Source organism: Neovison vison, chromosome 1, assembly GCF_020171115.1.
Source record: "Neovison vison isolate M4711 chromosome 1, ASM_NN_V1, whole genome shotgun sequence".
Classification (NCBI taxonomy): Eukaryota; Metazoa; Chordata; class Mammalia; order Carnivora; family Mustelidae; genus Neogale; species Neogale vison.
The window spans coordinates 279297111-279306534 of NC_058091.1; positions in this window are offsets into that span (position 1 = coordinate 279297111).

The window sequence follows — 9424 nt, forward strand, 5'->3', positions numbered from 1 at the left end:
TCTCTCTCTGCCTGCCTCTCTGCCTACTTGTGATCTCTGTCTGTCAAATAAATGGATAAAATCTTTAAAAAAAAAAAATTGTGGGGCGCCTGGGTGGCTCAGTGGGTTAAGCCGCTGCCTTCGGCTCAGGTCATGATCTCAGGGTCCTGGGATCGAGGCCCGCATCGGGCTCTCTGCTCAGCAGGGAGCCTGCTTCCTCCTCTCTCTCTGCCTGCTTGTGATCTCTCTCTGTCAAATAAATAAATAAAATCTTTAAAAAAAAAAAATTGTGTAGTGCTTAATATAACCCAGGTGCTGTTATCGTCTATGAACTTTAGGTTGGTACTATCTGTATCTTCATTCAAAAGAGAGGAAACAGAGAGTTTAAGTAACTTTCCCATTGTTGGACAGTGTCAGGAGTGAAATTTGAATCAAATCCTTCTGGCTTGGAAACTGCACTGTGAACCATGGTATGCATTGTTATAGATATAACTGTTCTAATAATGGTTATTGTTATTTATGCTATGATAATATGTATTATTCTTTACTAAAATAATTCTTGAAAACACAAATATGAAAGCAAGAAAAAAAAAAAGCATGCACAATGCCAGCACTGCCGGTAAATACTATCAGCATTTTACTTTGTGGTTCCCAAATTTTTATATGTGATAAAATTTAATTGTATTAATTTATAACTTTAAAGTTGGCATTATAATATATCCAGATTTTGTTACCTGTCTTTCTCGGTAAATATTTACCATTACAACAAATCCAGACCCACATTATCCTTTTAATAACTGTGAAGTATAATTGTATGGATACATATTATAGTATTTTCTAAGCCACATTGTTAGACATTGGGTTGATTCTTATTTTTAACTATTATAAGCAATGTTTTCAAAGCTGCAGTGGTAAAATCATACTTTGAAAACTTACTCTCTGATCACCTTTTTGTACATAGTGCCCAAATGACTAATTTTACAAATGGTCAGACACATATAATGGCATGTGCTCTTCTAACAGCCTAAACCTAGACCAAATTTGTTGCATACCTACATTTCCAGTCTTCTTTACTTAGTTATTTTAACATTCTTATCATATCTAAACTGCAGAGATCAACATCTGCAAAGAAAATACTATGTGTTTCAGTGGTGAGGGATTTAGAGAATGTTAACACATATTAGATAAATCCCTACACTAAATGAGACATTTAAAAAAATAACTACATGGAAAGATAACTAATGATATAGTATGTTGATTTATAAGTCACTATTTGTAAAGACTATACCCCTTCCAGTTAAACACAAGTAGTTCTTTGCCTGGAACAGTTTAAACGCTATTGAACTAGATAATAAATTAAAACACACATTCCACATATACATTTAAAATAAGTAGTATTAAGCATTACTGGCATTTACACAAAAAGAAAAATCATAGTTTTTCTTGAATGTCTCAAATGTCAAGCCAAGAAACTCAACTGAACTATTTTGAGCAGATGAAACCAGACATAATATCCAGGGTAAGTCCTCTAAATGATTGCCTACACATAGGGTTTATAATAATTGTGAAACGTCTAGACTATACCCGATTCAACAAAACTTTTAAAAGCAATCAAACAAATAGCATGTGGAAAGGCACTGAGCAGAAACAATCAACAAGAAAGGTACAGGGATTCCAGAATGAAAATGGTTGTCCAAGAGGATGGCAGTCCTTGTACGTAGCACATGAGGAAACAAGGTACCCCCAAAGAGTAAGTTAAGGCTCCTTTTTTTCTTTATGAGAGCATGTACTTGTTCAATAGGCCACCCTATGGCTTTAAATTTGGGAGTTCTTCATTGCATAACATTCATTACCCGAGTCCCTGACATTTTGATGAATAGAAGCAAACTATTTATTAATGAACCAACCCCTTTAGAAAATTAATTCCTAAGGAAACATATCTCCTAGTTAATAATGGCATTTAGGCATACTCATAATGTTTATTTTGTGTTCATTCTTTTGATGATGATTATTATAAACATGCAACAATATATCCAATAATACCCAAAATTGCCATGTATGCTCTAACCACTAGCTACAGTTGTGCTAGGATAAAATATCAATACCTAATACAAAAAATAAAACTCTTCATCTAACTGTCAAACTACTCTTTTCCCTCCTCTTCTTGATGTTGTAGTACATGGGCCTTCTTGCACTTCCTACTAATAACCATGCTCTTTACTGCTTCAGAGCTTTTTCATAAGAAATCTCTGACCCCTTTCCCCAAAATACCCCAAATAGTCGGCACATACATAGTTCCTCTTCTGGCCTAACCTTTAATTTACCTTTCTAGGGAAGAATTTCCTGGTTTTGTAATATTCATAAGTCCCTCCTTTATGGGTACTCTCTTACTTTCCCATTTATTTTTTCCTGATGAAACTTACTGTAACTTATAGTCATATAATTTTTGTATAATGCATTAGTTAGAAATGTTTGCCTGCTTCGAATATATTCTAAAAGTAAATTAAGGCATAAGAACATTTAGGGTTTGCTGAACAAGAGTGTAGAAATGGTTGATCCTAAGTGTAATTTGGTAACAAAGTGTCAAGGCTCTGGGTTGGCATTTCTGCATCACCTTAGTCCTTCTCTGAATTTCCAAGATGGCAGCCACAATTGAAAACACTATGGCTACACATCAGTTATCCCTATAATAAGAAAGCAAATGGCATTCTTCTGATAAGACCTTCTCCTTACCAGAGAAGAAAATAGCTCCCAGAACCTTTCCTCTATATCTCCTTGGTAGGAACTGGTCTCCTATCCATCCCTAGGTTAATCAAAAGCAAAGAGGAAAGAGAACACTATGGCCTAATTCCAAACATGTTGATAGCATTCTATTTAAGGAGTTCTCAAAATGTCTATTTGGGCTTAGACAACTCTTTTGTTAGTCTACAACTGCATAATTTCCACATGAGAAATTGCATAGGAGGAGGAGGAATTAACATATGAAGAGACAATGAGAGATGGTTGCTTAGCATATTAAATCTGAGAAAATGGTCATGAATTAAATAAGTGAAAATTATAGAAAAAATTGGAATTATGTGATCAACTCGTAGTTCAGTAATCATCTTATAGCATTCATGGCAATCATACATTCTCTGCTTGAAATTTTTCAGACATGAAAACTTATTATTTTCCATATCACTTATTTGACTTTGTACTGCTTTAAAATTATTCTTTTTATTTTCCATATTTTCCACAAGATGTAATGGAATTTGCCTTAGCCACTTCTTTTGTGATATACTTTCTAGAGCCCTTCTTGATACCTCAGGGTTTCTGTTTTTCTTTTTGTTTTTGGTGTATTCTAGTCAGTTAAAGCCATCTTAGAAAAACATGATTTCTGTACTGCACACAAAAAGGAATTGCCTCTTCTATTCTGAAAATTTTGTATATGATGTTTCACTCTTAAATCTACATTACTTTTTTTTTTTAATTTCAGTAGGTATTTTACTCTAATTACCTACATTTAACTTGTATTCAACCAAATACTTAGCCATTTTTAATATAAACTACTGGTAAGCCAGGTTTGGGGACTATATATTTGTTGTTGGTTTTGTTTTGTTTATTTTTATTAAATATTTTTATATTTATACAGTTAAGGTATGTTGAAATGACAATCAATTAACTTCTTATCTTTCTTTTACAAAACTCACTTATGACAATTTTCTCACTACTAACACTTGGCTATTTCTGAGATTTTAAAGACTCTCATGACCTTTTTAGACACAAAATCTATCACCAAGTATGATTGCAATCCAGTTTTGAGTAAAATCTGATAAGGAGCACCTTTTTAAACACTATAGAAATCACTGGTTAGATTGTTAACAAGGTAAAGCAGTGTTTTGTGTTAAGTCACCTGAGACGACTCCCCCGGGTGAGAGTGATTCATCAGTACCAGATGGACACTGCTTTTAATAAGCTTCGAATCCACGGATCTATACTATTAGTCACCTAACATTTTCCCCCATTTTTCCATAAGTAAAATGGAAATATCATAAAGTACTGGATCATCTATCTTGCTGAGATAAAAACGGTGCATTTTAGATCTTTCCTTGGATGTGGAAGATTAGTAAAATTACTATAAATTAAAATAGGATGAGATCTAGTTGGAATTGATGTTTATGTATTCCTCTGTTAGAGACCCACTTTATTAATTCTTCCAGAGATTAATGGCGGATGACCTTAACAATTTATAGAATTTACCTTTGTAACAAAGAGAGAGAGAGAGACTACCTCAGTTCTTCTGCTGTGGTTCCAAGTAGTACCATTCTCAAGAGTTATGATAATGGCTTCACAATCACATATTCAAATTCTTTCAGAAATCTAGGGTTTGAATGCCTGATGATGGTAATATTATCCCAGCAGAAATTTATTTAAAATACTTGTTTCATCTCTTGTAAAAGAAACCAAAACATCTTGACAAAATCTCCCCTTTTTAACAAGAGTAGAAGTGTTCTCTCTGCAAAAAACTTTCAATTGTAACTAAAAGTAACATCTGCGGTGTCTGGTGGTGCAGTAGGTTAAGCCTCAGATTCTTGCTTTCAGCTCCGGTCATGATATGAGACTCTGTGCTCAGCGCGGAGTCCACTTAGGATTCTCCCTTCCCATCTGCCCCTCTACCCCAACCCTAAAATAAATAAACAAACAAACAAACAAACAAACAAATACATCTAGCTTTAAAAAAATAAAAATAACATCTATTCTTTTTTATCCCATCCATACCCAGTATATATGCAAATTTAGATTGTCAGACTTCCCTTACTAACTAAAACATTATAAAAACATTGGACCGTCACATTAAAGTGCGAAGACATTGTTAAGCTATGAACCTAGCAATGTTTCTTTGTCCCTGATTGAGGGAAATATAGAAAAGACCTGGAAATAAATAAATAAATAAATGTATTTCATATTTATATTCAATATAACAACATTTTTTTTGAAAAACAGATAATAAAAAAATATAGTGAAACTTTAATTCCTGATTATAATTATTTTGGGATGATAATTAAGCTCCAAATAGATGGGTGAAAAGGAAAACTAGGATCCTAACTCTGCCTCTACTACTCAAGCATAAAGCTGAATGTGTCACTCTAAGACCTCACTCACTTATCTTCAAAATGAGAGGTCTATTAAAAATAAAAATATTCTGAGTTCACTCTCATCTCTGAAATTTGATAATTCTAAATTCTCAGCTCTCCACATTTATTTTTCTGATTTTTTTTTTTTGGATTGTATTGACCACCTGAATTTTTTTTTTTTTTAAGTAGCTGGTTAAATATCATGTATAAAAACATCAATACATCCTGTTCCTGACTTTTTTTTTTTCTTCTGTATTTGACCGCTACGTATCTGAACTGATAAACTGAATTTAATCTATGGTGCCTAACACATTCTTGCAATGACTAATCTTTATCAATCACCAAAGTTTGTTGTGCTAACTTTGAAATAGCTGTTGATAATGTAGTTATTTCATCCAATTGTAACAAAAAGAATTTAATGAGTGTTTGAAGTGTGTGTGATTATGCTATTTGAAAATTATACATTTTCCAAGATAAGGATTAAACACAAATCAAAGGAAGTCAATATTTCATTATGAATGGAAGTGATTATATGTAATCGGCAAACTTTGAAGCTTTCTGCACTAGCTTACTGAATAATCAACACTGTGGTTTTGTCAGTATCAGTAGGATTGCACTTTTGTAGCTTTTGAAATGACTGCTGTTTGCAAAGTTGAAGGTAAAGAGGAAAGTTTGTTTTCCCACCAACATTTCATTGATTCTTGGCTCTTCATGGAGAGTTTGTGACACTTTATCTCCCTGGCAGCTGGACTTTTTACCTGTCTTATATGGAGTGTTTTCATTAGAACCTAATTGATTTTGCAGTTGATGAACTCAGTGCTAGTATGTGTTGTCTCTTATAAACTATTTTCTACACGGACCTTCTTTCTTCTAGGGATATGAGAATAATTGACCCAGTATTTAAATAACAGTGTACTAAAATAGTAAAAAATTACTTTGATCCAGTTCCAATGTGGTATTTGTTTCTTATCTAAAGCAAAGATATTTCCTACATCACTCCTTGCCGAGTTTTATCTCACAAAGGTTGATTATTAAAAAGTGATGAAAGTTTATGTAATTCATTTTGGATGTCAAGCAGTGGCTTTGCAAAATGGGAGACAACCATAGCATACAATAAAAATAGTCTTATAAACATTGATGAGTTTTCATGTTTTCATAGGTAAACCATAATGTTCGTTTCTACGTTATCTCTTACCTCTAAATATTGTGTGTGTGTGTGTGTGTGTGTGTGTGTGCGTGTGTGTGTGTGTGTGTGTGTGTGTGTGGTGTGTCTGTGTGTGTTTGTTTTTTATGTCTGGACTTTTCCATGGTGACTTTTCAGCATTTAGACAATATTTTTGGCTCTTTTCTTTATGAAAAATGTTTTTAAAGTCAAAATTACAACTTGATGTACGTGGTAGTTCTTTTATCAAACTCAGTATACCCACTGCCCTATTGTATGAAAAATACAGCGTGTTTGACTTTCCATAAGGAAACTCCAAGACTTAATGAGCTAAAGAAAGCCATAAGTGAAATCCACTGGCCTATTATTTTGTTGTCCATGGGATTTAATAACCATGTGGAAAAGCATTGTTAAGCGTACTAGAGGGTGGCCCCTTCAGGTAAAATCTTAAATGTACTGGCGAAGCAAAATGGGGACCTCCTCTCTCTATTCATTTTTAATCTCTTTCTTTCAGGGGCATGAAATTCATAACTTCAAGTTGATTAAATTAAAAATTCAATTAACTATATATTTTTAAGTGGACACTTGCTTTGAACAGAATAGCATCTTCTGAATTATAAACAGGTTTCAGAAGACATATATACCAGACATAGCCATTGCCATTTTCTATGAGAAGTTATTTAGCGTGTTTTAAATCAAAATTTAATATGCACTCCAAAGATCAAAGGACCAATAGTTAAAAGCTAAATAAGAATATCTTTGTGTAATTTTCTACTATTCTGCTATACTGAGGATAAAAGACTATCCAGAATGTTTTTTTCCAAAAAGTATCCTTTTATCATTTCTATGTTTTTAAACTTTTCCTGTGCACTAATAATTCTCTAACACTTGACCCTTATTTTAAATCAAATTACATGATATGTAATTCTTTCAGAAAATTCTGCATTATAGGAAAACATGTTGTACTTCTAACATCAAGAATTATTTTGAAACTAGCTGAGCATTGTCTTTATCTTGGCATCTGAAGTAAATATATATCTAGAAGAAAAAATTACAAAACTTTAAGAGGTCCTAAAGCTATCTTTAACATTTTAGAGATCAAACAGCTTTTAGTAAAATATTATATTAAATTTGAAACTACTTCAGGAGGTTGTATTTTTTTAAAGATGTAAATTAAATGTGTAAGTATAAGGCAAATTAACAAATAAAAAGTGTTAACATTGAACTTAGGTATATGTTCCCAGAGCTAATAACATAAATTAAAGTAAGGCTTTCAGGTACTTGGTTAAACAAACAGGATTCTGAAATATATCCTCAATCAGTCACTTCCATCTGGGAAATGGGAAGCTCCAACTTTCATCATGTCCTGTCAAGTGGTTTGGTTTATTGAAAAGCCTAAATTATACACTACAAAACCAATACCCAGAAATGCAAAGAATTTAGTCATTGAGATGATAAAAAAAATCACAGTTGGTGTTTGAATTTTTTAAGAACAAGAGTTATCTCCCATATTTGATGTTTGAATTTTTTAAAAACAAGAGTTATCTCCTGTATTTGAATTCTTAGCACTTACTGTATGACTTAGGACTTGCTCTGTGGTTAGTAGTCAGCATGTACTTACCATGTTTTTGATTGTTGAGTTAGTAGTGGATTCCCATAAAGCAATACCAAACAGGCTAGAAAGAAGAGATGGAGTCCATTCCATTTCTTTGAACTTGTGGCTGATTTATTAAGAACACTATGTTATATGTTAAGATTTGGCTAAGTCACCAATGCATATTTCTGTATTTATTCTGTACCCTGAGAGTCATAAATGGTTATTACTTATCTGAATAACATAAGGAAGTATTTCTGGTAAATTTTTAGTTACAGAGATATCTATACCATCCTGTGGGTTGGTTTTCAGTGACATCAAATGCAGTAATACGCCAGTCTCATATAAAGGAGCTAGGGTGCCTGGGTAGCACGGTTGGTTAAGTGTCAGACTCTTGGTTTCAGCTTAGGTCATTATCTCAGGGTTGTGAGATCAAGTCCCTCGTAAAGTCCCACATAAAGCCCCACATCCTGCTTCATGCTCGGTGTGGAGTCTGCTTGAGATTTTTCTCTCTCCCTCTCCTTCTGCCCCTTCTGCTCGTGCTCTCTCTCTCTCTCCCTCTGAAAAACATAAATAAATCTTAAAAAGTAAAATAAAATAAAAAATAAAAGGTTCTGACAGTCAAAGAGTGTGGCCCTCACTTAATATTTTGGATCGTGATTATCTGGATATTTGAAAAGACATGACCTATGACATTTTCTTACTTCATGCACAGGCACCTTCTGTCCCCCACCAGGACAATATTTTTCATGAACACTTCTATAACACTTCCCATGCTCTAAATCATGGTTATGAAGGATAAAATTTAATTAATGTTAGATGATTTTTTGGACCCTCACAAATGTAATATGATAAAAATATCAGTTTTGATTTTCTTTGTATTTATGTGTAAGAAATAGCTAAAAAACCAGAAGTAAGAAATATATATTTAAGTGAGAAATTTATTCTATGAATTCTCTCTCCAAAACAAAAAATAAGGTATGACCACTGGTATGGTAACAACAGAAGCACTGTGATCAACATGTAGAATCCAAGTACTCTTGCTTGGTCTTTAATAAGATCTGAAAATACTGCTACCAGAGCTTCACCATTACATGGGCAGGAAAGCACAGTGGTCAAGAAGAGAAAATTCTTCAGGAGACACATAGGCGTTCAAATGAGGTTTATTTTAAATAGCATGATACTTTGATTCCCTTTCTTTTGCCATTTTTGCCCCAAAATTGAGGAGAGTGAAGTCAATATCAGATTCCTGAAGTCTCAACTTTTATTTTTTCAAAAATTTTTTCATACTGTCTTAGAGGTTTACTCTCTGTAGAGATTTTCCCCCTAAAAGAATGCACAACTCATCTGGAAGAGATTTTAGTGAGCACATTGACTCACCCCCTCAGTTAACAGAGAAGGAAAGAATCTAGAAAGATTGGTGAATTTTAAGGATAATGCAACAAAGTAGTTAAATACCTCGAAATAGAATAATTACCTACAACTTACCTTCATTTTTTCCCCACAGTGATAAACATATATTCTAAGATTTATTAGACATTCAAATTTTTATGAAAAGTTAAAATAAAGGTTTTA